General features: G+C 48.9%; 1 protein-coding gene across 4 annotated transcripts in view; it reads left to right on the top strand.

The window, feature by feature from the left end:
- poe (E3 ubiquitin-protein ligase-like protein poe) overlaps positions 1 to 20,462 on the top strand; it is a 567,105-nt gene that overhangs the window by 46,543 nt on the left and 500,100 nt on the right. The window lies entirely within an intron of this gene.

The raw sequence follows: 20,462 nt of genomic DNA, 5'->3' as shown, positions 1-20,462 counted from the left end.
ACGAATTTTCGCTGAGCCGCCGATCTCCCGAAGACACGCTGGCAGGAGGCACTTCACATCAGATAGGTCAGCCGAACTGGCGTCTATTTCGCACGTAAATGTGTGCGAAACTTCCATGCCATTTGTAACTGCACCGTTGACTGATACACGCTTCACGTTCGATGTGTTGGCGTCTAATTCAGACGTGAGCGTCTGGGCGTCTGCCATGACAGTTGGAATCTCGTTTCTGCAATGGCAGTTGGAACTGGTGTGGTGTGTGACAGAAGTGTGGTGCATGTGATTGAACGTTAGATGGTAATTTCGAACTTTAATTCGCACATGAGCATCGACCATGCCAGCAGTGGCGCATATGTAGTGGTTCATTGAATAAAACAAAACAAAAACAGTCACTCTTCTACAACTCTTGCGGGTAGCACGGTTCGGCTCAGCTCTTACAGGGAGAGGGAAAGAGGGATGCAGAAAGGCAGAAGGGAAAGGTAGAGAAAGAGTGTGGCAGCAGGTTGTGGGTGCTTCCCTACGATGGAACAGCCGGCAAAACTCCGCACATTCTATCGCGGGCGCGTGCGTCACCAGCACGTTACCTACAGGCGTCCACGTCCCCTACAGAGAGGAACCAATAGCGTGCGAGCAATTCTGACGCTGGCGCTGGCGTCCTCCTCGCACTCTTTCTTTTCCCTCTTTCGTGCGATGCGGGGGCCAGCAATTCCGAATACGCGGCAAGTACAACAATAATTCTCTTTGCAGTGGAAACCTGTATGTGTGTAGAATGCAAGTATGGGAGCAGAATTTAGAGCACATGCCTTTTGAATTAATTACTAATCAAAATTGTAACACAATTCCAACTGCTTTTGAAAATGGATAGTTCATTTTGCTGTAAAATAACCAATAAAGGCCTAAAAACATATCCTAAATATCACCTTTGTTAGTACGCCTTTAGCAGTGAGCCGAAGACTGTTATTGAAGGAAACACAGAGGTACAGCCGACCAGCTGTCAAGCGGAGCGAGCGCGAGCAGCAACAACACTCTTCCTTCTCTTCTTTCACTGGTGCTCCTGCCTGTGCCATATATCAATGCTACAAATCACTCCCCCCCCCAGAAAAGGAGCCATCCTGGCGACCTATGGACCGGGTAGGATGGGTGGGCCGTAGTGCGGTTTCAATCGATCGACATGAACAGTCTGGCGACAGCGACGGCATTGGTCTGTCGATGGTTGAACCGGCTCAACAATATAGTTAACCACTGAGGACTGACTTAGGACTTGGTAGGGGCTTTCGTACTTCGGCAGTAGTTTGGTGGAAAGACGAGGAGCAGGTAAGGAAAGGCGAAGGCATACCAACGTGCCAGGCGAATATGACTGGGCGAGCAGGTTTTAGTCGTGACGGTCCTTTTGGTAAGCTTGATCTTGTGCGGTTAAGGAACGTGCGAGTCGCCTGTAATCTTCCGCATAGGTGGCAACTTCGGATAGAGTTGTGGGTTCGGAAGCGTCCGGAGGGTACAAGAGAATCGTGTCCATGAATGAGGAAGGTTCGCGCCCGTAGAGAAGAAAGAACGGAGAGAATCCTGTCGTAGACTGAGTGGCCCTATTGTAAGTGTAAGTAACAAAGGGGAGTATGTGGTCCCAGTTGGTGTGGTCAGCGAACACGTACATACACAGCATGTCGCCCAGTGTGCGGTTAAACCGTTCAGTCATTCCATTTGTTTGCGGATGATACGCGCTGGTTGTCCTATGCACAACGTTGCATTCACGAAGAAGGGCTTGTACGGCTTCGGAAAGAAACGTACGTCCGCGGTCGCTGAGTTGCTCACGAGGCGCGCCATGGCGAATAACAAGATTGTGAAGGATAAACAAGCCAACTTCATGTGATGTGGCCTCTGTCAGTTTCAGCATAGCGTGTCAAGTGATCGATGGCAACAACCACCCAGCGGTTCTCGTCAGGAGTGTAGGGAAGGGGACCGTACAAGTCAATTCCGATGCGGTCAAAAGGTCGGGATGGGCAAGGCAACGGCTGCAGTTGTTCATTGGCTATGTTAGGTGGACATTTTCGGCGTTGACATTTGGAACACGAACGTACGTACTGACGGACAAATCGGTACATTCCGCGCCAGTAGTACCGCAGCCGGAGGCGTGCATACGTTTTTATCACACCAGTGTGGCCGCATCGAGGATCCGCGTGAAAGGAGTTGCAAATAGCAGCACGTAGGTGGCGAGGAATCACAAGCAATCACTAGCGGCCGTCGGAAAGGTAGTTGCGACGGTACAGGAGTCCATTGCGGATGGCGAAATGTCGAGCTGTATGACGTAGTGAACGATTGGCGGTACCTTGGATTGGCTGAGACAGTACCTCTATCATAGAGACTATCCAAGCGTCTTGGCGCTGCTCGGAGTGCATGTCATTGAACGAAGGTGCCGCAGCATCGAGACTGGAAACAGACGCACTTTCATGTTCATGGGGAAGTAGAGAGCGGGAAAGAGCACCGGCATCTGAATGTCGGCGGCTCGACATTGTAGATGACACGGATATCATAGTCTTGGAGACGCAATGCTCAATGAGCCAGACAGCCAGACGGGTCTTTTAGTGATGATAACCAGCAGAGGGCGTGGTGATCATTCACGATGTCAAATGGACGACCATAGACGTAGGGTCGAAATTTTGTGATTGCTCAAACGATGGCCAGACAATCCTTTTTTTGTGACCGAATAATTCTCTTCAGCCCTAGTAAGAGTGCGACTGGCATAAGAAAGCACGTACTCGTCGAAGCCAGACTTGCGTTGAGCAAGAATAGCGCCAAGGCCGACTACACTAGGGTCGATGTGTATTTCGGTAGGGGCATCTGGGTCAAAGTGACGGAGAATTGGTGGAGATGTCAGCAAATGACGTAGTTTTGCAAATGCGTCATCGCAAGCGGAAGACCACGCCAAAATTCCTTCACTGTCAGAAAGTAGACGTGTTAAAGGGGCTATTACAGATGCGAAATCACGGACGAATCGACAAAAGTATGAACATAAGCTGATAAAGCTCCGGAGTTCTTTTAGTGTCGATGGCTTAGGAAACTGGGCAACGGCCCGGAGTTTCACAGTGTCAGGTAGAACACCATCCTTGCTGACAACATGCCCTAAGATGGTGAGCTTCCGGGCGGCAAAATGGCACTTTTTCAAATTTAGTTGGAGCCCAGCATGTGTGAGGCATTCCAGGACACTTGCGAGGCGCAGAAGATGGGTATCAAAGTCTTTTGAAAAAAACGACGACGTCGTCCAGATAGCAAAGGCATGTATGCCATTTGAGGCCTCAAAGTATGTTGTCCATCAGACGCTCGAAGGTGGCAGGGACGTTGCAAAGACCAAACGGCATCACGTTAAACTTGTACAAGCCGTCCGGAGCTACAAATGCAGTCTTGGCGTGGTCAGATTCATCCATGGGTACTTGCCAGTATCCTGATCGAAGATCCAGCGAGGAAAAGAACTCTGCCCCTTGCAAACAGTCGAGAGCGTCGTCAATTCTGGGGAGTGGATAAACATCTTTGTGCGCGATCTTGTTAAGGCACCTATAATCAACACAGAATCGGATGCTCCCGTCCTTCTTTTTGACCAGTACCACTGGGGAGGCCCACGGACTATTGGACGGCTATATGACGCCACGATTGAGCATATCAGACACTTGATCGTCAATAACTTGGCGTTCAGAATGAGAGACCTGGTATGGACGCTGACGCAATGGTGCGTGGGCACCGGTGTTTATACGATGAACAATTCCAGATGTTCGGCCCAAATTGGTTTGCTTGAAGTCGAAAGTTGTCCGGAAGCGGTCGAGAAGTGTCAAGAGCTGGGTTCGTTGGACAACAGGAAGGTCTGAATCAATCGATCGAAGGAAGGCGTCCAGGGAAGATGTGGTGGACGTGGAAGCGGGAGTAACACTGGCGATCTGAAAGCTTGTTGCGCGATCGAGCAGTTGACAGGCGCAAACACTGTCCTCAAAACGGCCGATGCATTTGCCACTGAATAATCTGGCTGGCACTGAAAGAATATTTGTGGCATAAATGGTTGCGGAAGTGTTTTCGACTATCGGAAGAGCAAAGGGTAGAAGAACGTTTTTTTCGAGAAGTGAAGTCTTCAGATGGCGTGAACACGACGTTCGAAAAAGCAGCATGGTTTGTGGGGTCTCGGTGAGGCGAACGAGCGCATCGCCACGCCACGCTCTTGGAGTGAACGGACACAGCAGCCGCGGTCGGTACAAAGCACACAACATACATACAGTTATACACAACATACATACAGGCGGCTGCGCAGAGCCTTAGGCCTAATGAGTCGCTCGGCAACAACCGGCATCCTCCCAGCACCCAGCCTAGGGGCAGAAGAGGCAGCCGCGAGGAGACGTCCACTCTGTGAGGTGGCCCTATCGCTCGCCGCACACAGCAGCTTACCGAGCGATCGGCGTCCACCGCCCCGGGTGATGTCACGACGCCTCGGCATCGAGGCGCAATACAAGACAGCAACGACGCCCGGCTCCCTGAGCCCAAAGATATAGAAGAAGCTATTTACAGAAAATCGGACCACCCACGAGGCTTCCGTACTCACTCGCTTCGGGCCTGGCCTACAAACCACGTGCTCTAGGCCTTGCTCAACTCAGGATGCGGACCACATGGCTCTCGTCCTAATTCAACAACGTTTTTGAAAACTAACAACAAAAAATAACAACACTTGCAAGCAAAAAATAAATAGAAAGTCAACCTGCCGACAAATTCAAACACGTTACAAAACCAATCTCCTCGCTTCTCAACAAAGCACACCACCGACGCTAGCAAAGAAGTCCCCCCTAGGCCTACTCTACTCCGGCTCTAACAAAATCCCTGTATTGAACCGCAAAAACTGTCGTCCGATACTCCAAGAGCTCCACGTTGGGCAGCCAGTGTGGGGTCTCGGCGAGGCGAATGAGTGCATCGCCTGCCACGCTCTTGGAGTGAACGGACACAGTAGATGCGGTCGGTACAAAGCACACAACATACATTTATTAACTAATTTAGACGACCATATCGTCCGCCGAATGTTACATCAATTTTAATTAACACGCTACCATACAAACAACATAATGCAATGACACACTAAACACACAATAACATGATAAACACACACTAACACATACTCAAGGCGGCGTCGCCAACGCCTGACTTTCCACGTGGGACCCCAACGCGAAGCCCGCGGTGCCGAGCACCGGGGACCCACGCTACAGACAACCGTTCGCGGCAGCCGCCACGCGTAGAAGAGTCTCGCTCAACCCTCTCGCCCACCACCAAGGCCTGCCTTCCGCCAGGGGTCACCGCCAGCGCTACCACTCTACCAACAGTGGTACTCAAAGCGAACACAACAGCATCTATCGCCCGGCGGTGGTCACCACCGAAATAAAGCCTTGGGGCGAGACACGTGCGCCACGCGGCGCAGACATCTTTACAGGGGGGGGGGGGGGTTGTCAGCACCCCCACAGGTTGCAGGAGATCGGCGCAATAACCGACGACATAGGTGGGATATCCATGTCTGCGGCGACGACAACACGAGAAATGAAAGGCTTGTGAGAGTCATCGTCTGCGAGCGATGATAATTCCAGTTCGGCTCGCGCACAATCAACAACAGCATGATGCGTGGAAAGGAAGTCCTAGCCTAATATCACGTCATGCGAGCAGTATGGAAAAACGATGAATTCGACCACGTACAGAACGTCCTGGATGAGTAGCCGAGCCGTGCACGTCATACAAGGGTTTACTTGATGCGCGGTTGCCGTACACAAAGAGAAGCCAGAAAGCGGAATCGTAACTTTCTTTAACTTGCGACACATTGCTTCACTCATTACAGACACGACAGCTCCAGTATCGATTAATGCTTGAACGGCCACACCTTAAATGAAAACAGTTATTTCGTTAGTGGGTAGAGGATGAGGCCTTGTAAAGTTCAACGGCGGCGCAGTTCTTGCCTTCGGAACTGCGATGGTCAGTTTTCCGTTTGGGCAGGTGGTGCGCGTCGAAGCATCGGTGAAGGCGAACGTCGGCGTGGGGAGGGCGATCGGTGCTGGTTGAAGGCGCAGCGGCTCGGTGGGGGGGGTATCCGAAGTAGCATCGAGAGGCAGCGTCTGTGGTGGCTCTTTGTGGGCGTAGCCGTATGTTTCATCGATGGTACCTGGATGAGGGACGCGCCGGCGACAAAACCGCTCAACATGGCCAGGCAGACGACAGTAGTAGCGAATGTGTCTGTTATCCGGTGTGCGCCAAGGATTGTTGGGAAGCGTTGAAGGACGGTGGAAAAGGGGAACTTGCGAGCCTGCCGGTACGCGTGTTGGGTAGAAGGCGTTCGTTTGGTGGGCAGAGTCGACGAAGTTTTGACGGCGCATGTGCCGGCCTTTGCGCGACGTCAGCGTAAGTCAGGGCAGCGGACACAGGTGGTGGCTGGTACGTGGGCGAGAGTGCCTCGCAGACTTGCTCTTCAATGGTTTGGCGCAGCGATGAGGTCTGCCCGTGAGTATTGCTGGGAAGGAAGGGCGCAAGAGACAACTGGCGAGCCACTTCCTCTCGAATGAACTGTTGGATTTGGGTTGCAATACCGTCTGTTCTGATGAAATTGCACCAACGGTCAATGGTGACGAGGTCGTTATGTCGAATGTAGGGCGTCGTGTTTAAAAGCGCTGTGTTCGCAACTCATCGTAGTTTTGGCAGTGCTGAATGACTTCCGCAACTGTTCGCGGGTCTTTTGCCACCAACATGTGGAAGGCATCATCTTCAATGCTCTTCATGATATGTTTGACCTTGGCTGTTTCCGACATGTCGGGATTGTAGCGACAGCAGAGGCCCACAACGTCCTCGATGTAGGACGTGAAACCCTCTCCAGACAGTTGGGCGCGATCTCGCAAGCGCTGTTCTGCGCGGAGCTTGCGCACTGTTGGTCGGCCAAACACGTCCGCGAAGGTGATCTTGAAAGTGGCTCAGTCGGTAAGCTCAGCTTTATGGTTGTTCAACTAGAGCTCCACTACCCCTCTCAAGTAAAAGTGGACGCGGCCAAGTTTGTCGTTTTCGTCCCACCTATTATTGATGCTTACTTTCTCATACAAAGAGAGCCAGTCTTCGACGTCCTGCTCATCCATGCCGATGAAGATGACTGGGTCTCGCTCTTTCGGGACACCGGGACAGCGGGCAGGTGGGGGTGTGGGAATGGTCTGCTGTGCAACGTTGGTGGACATTGTTGACGGCGAAGGTAGAGTTCGGTTGCAGAGTTCCAGGATGGGAAATGGATCCAGCACTCTCCACCACTTGTTAGTACGCCTTTAGCAGTGAGCCGAAGACTGTTATTGGGAACGCAGAGGTAAAGCCGACCAGCTGTCAAATGGAGCGAGCGCGAGCAGCAACAACACTCTTTCTTCTCTTCTTCACTGGTGCTCCTGCCTGTGCCATATACCAATGCTACACCTTTAATTAAGCACTTTTTTTTCTATGGCAGCCTTAAACAATAGGGGGTGAACTTAAGTTATCTCAGGAACAAGGTGAGTTACAGGAAAACTAATTAAATACTTGAAATCAGCAGAAAAAACTGCATAACCCTATGCAGTTTGATCAAGATCACTGAAGAAATAAACCAAAAATGTCTAAGACCAGTCTGCCCCCTTAAGTACCGAAGTGTCGCAGATTGTGTAATAATATTACTATGTAGTGGTACCAAGGTCAGATAAACACAACTAAGGCTCCTCGTGTGATCAATAAAGTACAGTGCCATAGTTGTACACCTATGAACAGCGCGTAAGTGCATGGCCTAGAGCCTGTTTTTTTTTCAACAACCGACTCGTTATACAATGCTGCATTCACACACCATTCATTAGTGCTCATGTGTGGGAGGATACCAAGAGTATTTTGCAATGTGCTTGAAACAAAGCGGCACCCACTCTGAAATTATTCTGGTGAATGAAGTGTACAGCGACAATAAACATCACTCTGGAAAGGTGCACTTGGCGAACTTATTACAAGGCATTAGCAGCTGAGAAAGACCTAATTATTTTGTACGTCGTTTCAGGCATACGTAGAAGTAGTTGCTCGCACTGACATGACCAGACAAACCACACTTTGAGAACATGCATGACATATGCGCACATAGAAAGACAACGTGGCTTACAGACGACACTTTGAGGAATCCACACTTTGCCCCTTTGGCCAGTTGCTGCCAGGCGGTGACTCTGCTCGATTTTGCAGCCAATACTGTTGCTAATGCTTAGGCCACACACTCTGTGTTCGCGTTTCATTTGACGCTGATAGTGCAGTAGGGTCTCAGTGATTTGAAACCGGCCGATACGAATTCGTGAAATTCCCCAGCCAAATTTCACTGAGTCCACATCGAAAGGTTTTAAAAAAGTAAACTAGAATGCATTCAGCGAATGTCAGTTCGCTTTATCTGCTCAAAATGACAAAGAAGGGATTCTGTAAGTTAAATGTTGAAGGAATGTAAATTAGGAACGCTAGAATTAAGAAGACGGAAACAAATTGAAAATGCTTTTCCAGATTTTACATGCAGGGGTGAAAGTAAACAAGGATGATTATTTGACGTGCTCTTACAAAAAGTTTCCAAGAACAACATGCAGTGCATTCATACAACCAATACACAGTCGAACTGATTTATTCCAATTTTCCTTCTTTTCTAATACTATTAAAATGTGGAATGAATTACCGAATGCTGTGGTGCAAAAAAGTACTCGGAAATTGAGGTTGCTTTTGAAAGACATTTTGTTGAAAATCTATAGATTATCAGTGTTCATGTGTTTCTTTATGAAAGTTTTATAGGTCATCAATATTATGTTGCAAATGTTATGAGTGAGAACCATGTAACTGCATGTCAGTCGAGCTCGCTTATAACGAACCTGAGCGTGACACGGCATCTGTTCGCTGTATCCCGAAGTTCGTAGTAAATGAAACACAGCTTTAAAAAAAAGTTGCGAGTGAAAACACAAACTTTTTTTGCCCCAAAAAGTTCGTGATGCACGTGTTTTGAAGAGCAGAAGTGATAAGGGCTGTCTTGAGTTCATTTAAAACGACAGGGTGCTCGTTCACCGAGGCCCGTGGCATAAGCTGCGTGAGGCACTGGTTCCAAAGTTTCGTCGTTCTCGCAATCGAATTTCTCGAAATCGCTCTCGCCACGTATTTCATTCAAAATACCGCAATCCTTGCACGGTTCCGCAGTGTTGGCATCGTCATCGGCCGTAATTAAACCATCGCAACAGATGTCCCACCCGCTCTCCCAGGTCGGAGTCAACGACACGCTGCCACAAATTGCCGCCGCAGTGGTCCTGTTCGGAAGCTTCAGGCTCGGCAACGAGCCTGACGTCGACGAAGTCGGCCCTGCGAAAACAGTTTCGCGCGCATGTAGCCCTCACGGCCGCCCACGAAATATTCACCATCTCCATGCTCAGCTGAATACCGGGACGCCCGAAGCAGCAAGTTGGCTGCCAGGTGGTCAATAGCTATGAGCAAGCGCTCCGCAACACTGCACCTAACGCGCGGATTACGCTCAAGCCAAGCGGTCACAGTTTCAACATTTTTTTGAGCGGCAGGAAAAAGCGTGCTAGTCCTCCCATCGGCCACCATGACCACACACGCACACCAAGAGCGAGCAAGACGCGCACATGCGACACACATGCCGAAACGCGTGGAGCAGCTCTGGGCCCGTTTCCAGTCAGAAAACGAAACTGATTCGAGCCAGCGTGGCGGGCGTCACAGAGCGGTGGAGACGGGCGAAGGGGTTGTGATCAAGAGAGGAGAGCAGATTTGTGAGAGAACACCAAGGAGTTGCGATAAAAAGAGGGGAGGATGCGGCGGGAGGGCGACCTTGAAAATCAAAACACTGCAAGGAGGCAGGTTGGGTAGGTTGCTTGAAAGGTCCGCGAAACTTGCACGTAGAAAAACTTGGAAGAGTGCCTGCACGCGCAGAAGTCTCAGCACGGCCTCCTGGATCGGTGCGCGCGGCGGTGTTTGAAGAATCGGCGGCCTTGGTCAAAAAATCATTTTGTTGCGCCAGCAAGTTTGCATAGCCTCGCGAACATCGATATTTCGAGATTTGTTCCGTGCAAATTAACAGCCATTTTCGCACTTCCGCACGAGCACGGAAGGCATGCTGAGCCGAGTGCGATGTGAGCGAGAACAAGTCCTAAACACGAAACGAATCGCAAATTATCAGAGTCAGTGGGGTAGCGTACGCGCGTGCACTAGACGCTGTGGTGTACACGTATCCCGAAGGAGTACGGCCACCAGCGTGGGTCCGGTCTTAGCGAGCCGCAGGGCACGTATTAACCGTCGCCGTGGCGAGAACACGATACTGCTCAACGTCGCAACACTTTATTGTGGCAACACCAAACGCAGTACAGCCCGTTGCAAAAAGGCGCGGCGAGAAAACAAATAGGCTTATCCACGCCACGGGCACAAAGTACTACACAGGGTGCCACGAGCACGTCTCCGCGGTAAAGGCGATCCACGGAGACACCGGGACAAAGGGCCCGGTTGCTCGAGCGAGGGCAAAGGCGCTCGCGTTGGCTTCGGAGGGAGACGAGTCGGCGTAGCGAGGCCACGCACTAGGACACCGTACCGCCCTTCGGCCGTGCGTACGCAGCGGGGCAACAGCAGGTGAGCGTTCGCCTCGGGCGCGAGGCGCCGTCAGCGAAGTCCGACGAGCCCCCGACTGACGGGAGTCGACGGACGGGAAAGATAGCGTGGCTCACCGTTCGCTGTCCCGGAGAGTATCTCACCGCTCCAGACGCAGCGCGCGAAAACCTCTCTTGGGAGTCCCCACGCGCGGCGCCACCGTCAACATCCGCTACTGGGTGAGGGAGTTAAACGTCACTCCGCTCTCTCAGCGCGGCAGACAGCAAAGGAGGGCAGACATGTCGAGACATGAGAACGGCAGAAAAGGCGGCAAAGCCAGCGCAAAGGCAGCGGGCTAGCCTCAATTCCCACAACGCAGACTATCTGATACAGTCGGTGGGCGACAATGTTCGCAAATGGTCTGGTCACTCCAGGCCGGCGACGCCAACGACAGTACCAGCGATCAAAAACAGAATAGATGGCCGACCGGTCTTCCAAAGATCGGTGGCAGTATGAAAACGCGGGCCTCGTCTGGCGATGCGGGGTGCTTAGAGTAGCGGGGGAACAAAGGACGGAGGGGTGCGTAACAAAAAGGAGTCGTGGCTCGCAGGAAGGAAACAGCTTTCCTTCCTCCATGGGTCGGGGAGAGCGGCAACTAGAGGGTCGTGGAGGCAGGGTCGGCATTTAACAAAAAATATGTATGGGCACCTCGCCGATGCCTCATCGGTGGTCGAAAGTGGTTTCCCGGGAAGCTGGCAGACCGCCGATTCCATTTGCTGTAACCGACCAGCGGTGCTCGGAGACGTTCTTTGTAAGTGCGATTTTGTGCCATTGAACCAATGTATATTGTCACGGTTACGCAGATATTGTTCTTTTTAAGCGAAAGTTTGTTTTAAGCGGGGCCGTTATATGTGGGCGTGACTGTATAGGTTAAGGAATTTATTATACAAAAGCTCTTCAAATATTTATGTAATCTTGTACAACTCAATACTTCCCCCTCCCTGTAATGACCCTCAAGTGAGGGTTAACAGTATGACTAAATAAAATGCTCATTGAGCGTATGGGCATATTCTCCTTTACTTGGCCGCTGTGCTTTGCGCTTATCGACTCGGTGGTTGATGTTTGCACATTTACGTAAACAAAAAAATGAAAACGTGGGTGGCTATAGATAACTAAAAAAGTTAGTTGCACCGCAAGGGTGAAGCAATGACTGCGATAGCAGCAAATTGTAATGTTATTCGAAGTGAGGCTGGCTGCCAACTCTTTTTAGATACGATCTCACGTAACTGTATACGCCTAGTGTATGAGAATACAACCATTTCTAGGAGAGAAACTTCTTTCGCACAGTCTCTTCATGATGGGAGTGCAGCACGTAGAAGTGTATGCGAGTTGCCCGCTGATGGCTGCCGAGCTAGTGTGCACGCCAATGGTCACGACCATGCCCTTAAAATCAAGGTTCATGCCAGTCGAGTTTCGAAAATTTGAACTCGAAGGGGCCAAAAGTTCGTTCGAATTCGTTCGTTCTTTCTTTCGAAGAAGTTCGAGTTAATGAAAGCTAAATAAACGAAGGACTTTCCATGCAGTGGCGCATGTGCATTGAGCTAGCACACGAGGGGGAAGATTAAGAAGACTTTCATTTATTCACAAATCACAGGGCATCCGTTATTAATTGAAGTATTCAGTGATGCGCGTCTGCACACGTTTGCCTTGCAGCGAGTAAATCAATTTCGCACGCAGCTTGCAAAGCATTTCTACTTCGGCTTCAGCATTCTCCTGGCAAGAGAAGTTGCGCGCGGAAATGTCCAATGCCGACACTTTCTAAAGACGACGACAACGACGACGGCTGTGTAGCGGAGCCTCCCGCTCTCCGCTACGCAGCCGCAGCATGGCCAACACGAATGGAAGAGCGTCTCCTCGCAGAGAGAAGCAGATCGGTATTCACGGCAGCTTTTTTTTTTTGGTCTTCTCGCCCGTGTCGTTGAAAGAAGGGTGACCTGGCAGGTAGGGAAAGGGGGAAGCATGGCACTGGCGCGTGAGAACCTCCCCCCCTCCCTTGAGGCGCAAAGCCGTGCTACCGCAAGGGACAAGGGCTGAGAAAGATAGTGCCTTTTTCCTTTTCTTCAACCACATATTCACTCAGCCCAGTGACGGCTTTCTTTTTTTTTTTCCCTATCTCTCTTTCTGCATGGCATGGAGGAAGGAAAAAAGGAGAGGCCCTATCCTATCCCAATGCATTGCGAGAAGTGTGGCGGAAGTGACGTCAAATTTATGGTGCAAACGAACCGGTATAGGGTAAACAAAACAGCAGATGCTTCGCGGCGTGCTCTCAGTGCTGTTTAGCTTCTATAGTCCCAGCGTTAATGCGTAATGCATCGTTTTCATGCAGTAAAATTTTGCGAGCACACCTTTCCTAGACTGTTCGTGTGTGGCATGTCAGGCCCGAGTGTGGCGTGCTAAAATATTCGTGGAGTGTTTTTGTGCAACGGCAGAGAAAGCACTGGTACGTGTCGTAATGAAAATCATTGAGCCCCTGCATCATTCGAACTCACCTCAAGGCCTTCTTTTCTCTAAGCCATATTTCCTGATCTACGAGCCGATTTAGCAGTTCTTTGCTCGTATATAGTGTCAGTGTGGCAATGCACGATTTTGAGAGCTTGCTTCGTAGCTATTTCGTGCAACGCCAGCCTAGTACTTGACGTACTTCACGTCGGTAAGACGGCACAGCTGTACTGTCTACGTGATCGTGCACGTAAAGTGTGTATTTCCAGTGCGCACACAACTAACACGCAGCGAGCGCACATCATACAATGCATGCACACTTAGTCCGGTCACAGGAAGAGTTTATTGTCCTTCCATATGAACGACACAACTTCTAAAAACGCAACACGATGCCTACAACAGTAAAAACGAAAGTTCTTGTGTGTTCTCAGTTGACACAATGAGTAAGAACCAACGGACGTACAGCTTAGAGCTCTGCATGCAAATGCCATCAACAGTGAAGCGAACGTACGTGAAAAGTGCCACCAGGTACATCCGGCTACGCACGTGATTCGCACTGAGTATACACTACAGCTGAGCATCGCACAGCTTTTCTAAAAAAACACTCAAAAGAAGCAGCACTCGTGGATTGACTCGCTGCCGGCAAAGAACAATGCTTCCAAGGCCGCTGCGGCAGCTGCTGGCCGTAAATCGCGAAGTGTTTATCTGCTTCTCTGCTAGGAGGTAGTGCGGGTGCTTGCGATGCGGCGGCTTCACGAATATGACGTCATGGCCTCTCCTATATTTTTCCTTCCTCCATGGAGCGCGACGTTAGGAGGAGGGTCTTTACGTGGCAGAGACTAAAAAGGGAGAAGTGTGACATGGGCGCATTGTAGATCGGCATTTAAGAGAGAGCAAAAATGCCACCGCAGCCTTTTTTTTTTTTCCTTTTCACTTTCTTCGCGGGCAGCATTGAGTTGTCGCAGGTGCCGCCGCGGGATGGGGCGGGGTGCTGAGAGCATTTTCGTAGCGCGGTATGTTCTAATTAACTATCATAAGTGCTTGGGTGTTCGAATTGCTGGACGTTTTCGCCCATTGGAATACACATAGCTTTGATGGGACCTCATCGCGAGTTTGAATTAACCGGAAGTTCGAATTAAGCGTGTTCGAAATAATGAGATTCGACTGTAGTACAGAATAGACCGCTTATAACGTAAATTGTGGGTATCGCGAATATGCACACTATAAGCGGTACAGCACTATTACCAAAACAACCTTTTTGAAGGGCCACACTTGTGGAAAACAGGTTTAACATGCAGCTTCGCTTGTCCGAAAATCGAAACGTGCGATGCATGCTTGCTAACATTTAAATTTCCGAATGTTAAAAGAATTTAATGTTCTAAGACACGCATTGCCAATGAAATGAATGCAAAAGGATGTGGGGGAGGGGGGTTGACAAATTGGAGCACCATCGCGGAAATTCGCCGACTACTAGACCACCTCGGTTATGCACATTACATAAAAATTGTCAAATCTTGTCCAGAATTTGGCGCGTTGAAAGACCCCAACCATTCGATTTTATAGGCGCACACCCAATTTGAGACATCGCAATCTAATCGCGAACCACTATTTGAGCACTACAGGTGCCGCCCTCATTTTCATTGATATGTATCCCTTCCTGTCAAGTGCGGCCACAGCAAAGAGTTTCGTTGATTCGGTACCAAACCACAACTTAGATTCACGTGCCCACTACCAATCTCGAAGTGCAACCAACGCCGATTAGGCCTAGCTTGCCGTTTGGTATGTTGACACAGAAAGTTTGTCCAAAACATGAAGATTCGGCATCAAAAAGATAGCGCTAGCAGTGAACCAAGAACAGCGTGCATAATACGAAGTTCGCGTTCGTGGCCGACAAATCAGCAACCACGACAACTCGCCAAGCTTACGTACGACAGCGCACTGGCAGCAAAAGTGAAAGCTCGCGTAATAAAATCATAAAAGGTTTTGAATTTACGGACAAGGAAGCAAACGCGATATTTGTTGCAAGCTCGATAACGACCTCTTTCCAGACAGGAAACTGTTAAGCGCATGCAGTTGATAAGGATGGGATCGCACATGCCACGTTGAGTGGCGAGTGGCCAAAGCCACGCTAACGACGTAGTACGCTGTAGCCGCGCCGGCGCCGGTGCAAAGGCTTATCGGTCACCGAGGCAACCGTCCTCCTTCCTTACTGATCGAGTGCAGTGTCCTGGGGTGCTCTTCTAAGACGGGTGGAGTGCTACCTCTCTGCTTAGACTTCAGGCCTCCCGTGCAAGGGTATCTGATGCTATTTCATGCACCTTCTGAGCTGGGGAGATGGGCTAGATAATTTGTTCTCTGTTGTAGCGGAATAGAAGGGAGGCAAACACTTTCGTTACTAAGACAACGATGTAGAATCCAGACGCCTGCTCAGTACAAACGCATCATAAAGACTAGTTTATTTCACTGTGTACACAACTCTCGTAGAGAAGGAAAGAAAAAGCAAAAAAAATGGAAACATGCAGTGAAACACAAGTATGGACAGTCAAAAAGAGTTCCCTCTGCACCCCGCACGTGCTAACGTTTTTCAGCAACTGAGGTAGATAACGCTGCTGCTGTATTGGGTGGCAGTTTGTGCGGCTTACTGTCTTTCTTCTACGGGTGGTCCTCTAGATCATAAAGGCGTGTCGATGTCAAGGACGCTCTCCCCTCTTCTCTGATCACACGTCTTCTTTGAAAAGGGCCGCTGGTGTTGCATCCCAAAAACGCATCCCACCAAGTTGCCCCTTTCCTACCTTTTCGTCGTGGGACCGTTCAATTACCGTTCCTCAGAAGTTGCGGTTTGTTTCCATTCTGTGACAAATACAACAATCTCTGCTTCAACCGTGTTCGTCGCCCTCACTCGCGCGCTTTTACTCTTGGATAGAACATGCGGTACGCGGGGGTATGTTATCAATTTGAAATTTATATGGGACATGACGGCAACGGTAAAAACCCGCCCAGAGTGTCCATATAATATATTTCACAATAATGACGCTATTGCACAATTTAGCAGAGTGTTTGAAAAATGCAGCATTGAACAAATGTTGCTTCTCAAGTGCTTTAAACGGGGCTAAATCTGCTCTGAATATTCGTACTGCTCGAAACTTGCTCCAAAAGCCCTGTCTGGTGCTCTAAGCCTGCTCTAAAACATCTTTTTGGCTGCCCCAAGCCTCCTACAATAAGCACTTTTGCCTGCTCCCAGCACTCCTCCCAAACCAATGTACTCTGCTCCACCCACCTCCAGAGAAGTACTGGAATGGATGGTTGCAGACTCCAACTATGGAGTCAGTCAACATGTTGACTACATCAAAAATGTCTTTGCCATGTGCTCATGTGTTTTTTCTCTTTTTTTTGCCTGCTATTTGAGGTGAGGGTCAACCTACATAGTGTACATACATTCATACATTACATACATTCGTACATACATACATTATATTCATTGTTTTGTTACACCCATAATTTACATTTACTGTGATAGTATCTGCTGTGAGGTGAAAGGCATTTAACTCAGGTTAAAAGGCCCAGGCTTCACTATGGTATGCCTCAAAAAGTTGTTTTTGTTTTAAAGAGAATAGTCTTTCTTGGAGACCTTCGACGGAAAAATTTTGGTCTGTCTGTCTGTACATTTGTCTGTTTGTCCGCCCTAACAATGCCTTAATAGGCACCAAACAGCCAACCCCATCCGCAGCGTCCACCAATATTGCTCAAGGTTTTGCGTTCATAGTTATGCGATTGTCAATTAAAAAAGCAAATATTGTGCATATCTGAGGCGCCATAACAACACGTCTATGTTTTGTATGGCTGCCTTTATACTAGAAGAGGCACACACAAGTAGCTCTAAGGACTGTAGCGTTTTTCGCGCTGCGCTGACAGCGCAACGCGATGCTCAAGAAGGTGTTTCTAACTCTTTCCTACGACGACGCGGTGGTGGCACCTGCCTGTCGCTTTGAATTCTACACCTTATCACCTCCGAGACTGGCGCGCATCTTTCTCCGCAGTGACGCACGCCTTTGTTTTCGAACTGCCAGATGGCGCTCGTGTCTAACGTGCCTAGATGCGCTTGTTCGCCTCCGCTACACGCTCGAGGCACTGTAACGCTTCAGAATAGCGTCTTCAGAATACCATTCACCGATTTTCTTGCGCAGAACATCAAATAAACGTTTTGTTCACTCTCTCTAGACACAAAACTATCGTCTTTCGACGACATTTACAGTGTAACATGTAGATTCGGGCCAATTTTTTGTATGTAAAACGTCATCAAGCCACGGCCGGACTAGAAATGCGTGTTCTGTCTTATGGCCTTCGCGATTGACTTCAGCGCAATATTAGCGTTTCTCCGTCGTTAGAGCCACTGCTCAACGCGAGGGGCGCAGTGACCCTGCCATAGTTAAAAGCGTTTTTGCCTGCTGCTTGGGGTCTGAAGATGTTTTTTTTTTTTTTTTTCCTCTGTTGAGTGTCTACTTTTGCATGGCCTGCAGTCACAAGCGCAACGGCGAGCAATGGCAGAGTCGCATCCACAACACGGTGGTGCGGCGGGAGATGGAAACATACGCACTGTGAAGGCCGTAAGATGAAATGCTGCGTGCCTTGCCAGTCCGGCAGTGATCAAGCATAGAGATATGTATAAAGGGGGGGGGGGGGGGGGGGCCTCAGTCGTCAAGGCATCTAAGCATCTACTAACCACTCAAACTAGTTTTTCTAAGTCATTACATGTCACTGTTTTGTAGCTCAGAGCTACGATAATTTTAGTAAAACCTGTAAAAAAAAAAGATTGAAGAATTTTGTTAAGTTTGCATTTCAGTGCTATGAGAGTAACTCCTCAACCACATCCGGTGCTTTTTTGTGATGTTTCACATCATGTGAACTTAGTGTCAGTTTGTGTGTTATGAGCACAAAATTCAATGCACGTATATACAAAGATGTGAAAAAAAGTACCATAATTATTGGAATCTAGGCTGATTGTTTGTCTTTTTTTAGTTTTTTTTGCATCAAATGCCTGGGTCGGCTTAGATTCAGGGGTTTTTTGAAGAAAGGGCCATTTTTAATTGAGAAAATAGTGCACAACCAGTGCCACCTAGACGGCATTATAGCCGTTAGTAGCCAAGCCAAAACCTTGCATAAAGGGACACTAAAGTCAAATAACAATGTGTGTCAGAGTGAAAGCTCAGTGTATTCCAACGTCTAAAACTACATTATTAACAACAATCCTATGTACCAATAAATTAAGATAAGTGCATGAGAACACGCGTATCACGAGTAGGACATTCGCAAAATGATCCCGATGACGTCAGTGTTACCGTCTACAATTAATCACTAGTAATCGAACAAGCTGCACTAAAGAACCTTCTATGCATAAGAGACGTAAAAAAATTCTGCTTGTCTGTTTCTGTTTGATTCATCGAAAAAAGAACCGCCAGGCATCACCATGGGGAATGGCGCATGTGGTTCAAAAGTTCAATTGGTTAAACTGGGCAGATCGTGCCATCTAGTGGGCCCAGTCAAGCCAAGCACGCCTGCCATCTCGAAGGCTATGGCACAAATTTGTTCAATGGCCGTAGCTGGTGTGGTTCCCAGTATTTTCGCTCTGCTTCTACAAGTGTCGGCAGCTGCACAGTAAAGCCGGGCAACGTTGTGCACGTCAACAGTGACATGAGACAGACACTTTTAGGGAGGGGGGGATTTGAAGTGTGCTATCGCGATGTGGACTGCTAAAACGCGATTTAATTTCAAAATAAGCACTTCATTGGCACAAAAGTAGCACTACGAGGTTTCTGGATCACTATTTTAGCGATCAACATCGGCTTAATATTTGCCTTTAGTGTCTCCCTTTGAAGGCCAACTCCGGTGGTTTTCTGCCCATGTGAAAGTAATGGGGCTCTTATGTTCCCGAGAGTCTCCTGTCATCGGCCTGATAGCAGAAATACTCAGAAAAGTGGAGGACAATTTTAAGTAAGCAAGAAAGCGCAGCACTGAAACCCAACTGCAGCACTGCCTTCGTATGGTGAAGATGTTGGTAAAAATCATGCAAACTGGAAACTGTGCAAGGCAGGCCGCTCTCGACAGTGCGGGTATGGAAGCTGTGAAAGCGGCGAAAAGCAGACTCTCTGGGCAAAGGTGACCTCATCGCAACAGCTGCACCATGCGTGTTACTGACCATGCTATGTGCACAAGCTTTTTGGAGATGTCTGAAAATGCCAGCATAGATTCGGACGCATGTGGAGGCAAAGTTAAATTGCTGAAGATGGTTGGCGATTGCTAGTTGTGCATTTCACTATCAGATGGCGGCACCTGTCCAGGTTGTTCAAAGTTGTAGGGCCGTGATTGTTAAAATGCTACTGCTTAAAAGCTTGCAGGCTAACTGAAGCTTCTTTATATCGCTATAGGAAGAGCGCATATGCATGGCAACAGCGAAGTTTGCGGTGGGAGGGTTGGTGGCAGGGTTGAAGGAATTTATTTTTAGGCAAGTACGCAGCCACCTTTCGTATGGTGCGCTAGGCCCAATCACGGTGGACCCTGTATAAGTTATAAAAGGTGTTTACATGCAGTAATGTGCGTGCTTAGTACACTACATTAATGTTCACATATGGGACCCCCTTCAGCCGGTGTGGTATTAAGTTTGCATTCAGTGAGCCACCACTGATAGCTACAACAGTATAATATTTAGACAAGGGTAATTGTGAGGTCCGAGTGTTTAGCGACTTCTGGAATCGCGTGAAACCACAACACAACGCCAATTGCCACCCATCGCACTCAGACCCACAACGAACAATTCCGTTCGCCGAATGAACGTAACGTTGGCTAAGCAACACACTCAATCATTGCCTTGTGAACAGCAGATGATGTAGTGGCATCTCTGTTGTCACTTCCGTCGTATTGATGTAAATGTTGGCACACTCAATGTTGCCAATAATTTTTGAAAGCCAGTTGAAAGAGCCGGCGCAGTCTATAAAATTGATTTTTCAAGAATCTGAGTATCTTTCCAGCCTGTAATTAGTGACAAATTATGGAAATGTGCAAAGGAACGTACCCAGCAAATTTCAATGAGATCCATTGACCTCACAAAATTGCCGAAGTTGACCCTATAAGTACACACGTGAGGCCGCCATTTTGATCATTGTGGAGAGTGTTGAGGCGAGCAGTTTGTCATTTTGAGTCGCCCTTTGAGTGGTCTGTGTGTGGCGTAGCTCAATGGTGCCAAACAAGTGGTGTCATTTCAGTGCCGCTTATAAAAGGAAAGTTGTCCTAGCCGCGTAGTCATCATCCAATGTTCAAGCGGGGCGGTACTTTGGAATGGACGAAAAAAATGTGCGTCGCTGAAGGGGCTGCAGCGT

This window comes from Rhipicephalus microplus, chromosome X (assembly GCF_043290135.1).
Source record: "Rhipicephalus microplus isolate Deutch F79 chromosome X, USDA_Rmic, whole genome shotgun sequence".
NCBI lineage: Eukaryota > Metazoa > Arthropoda > Arachnida > Ixodida > Ixodidae > Rhipicephalus > Rhipicephalus microplus.
Note: the sequence above shows the minus strand (reverse complement) of the source record. Positions and strands in the feature narration are given on the sequence as shown.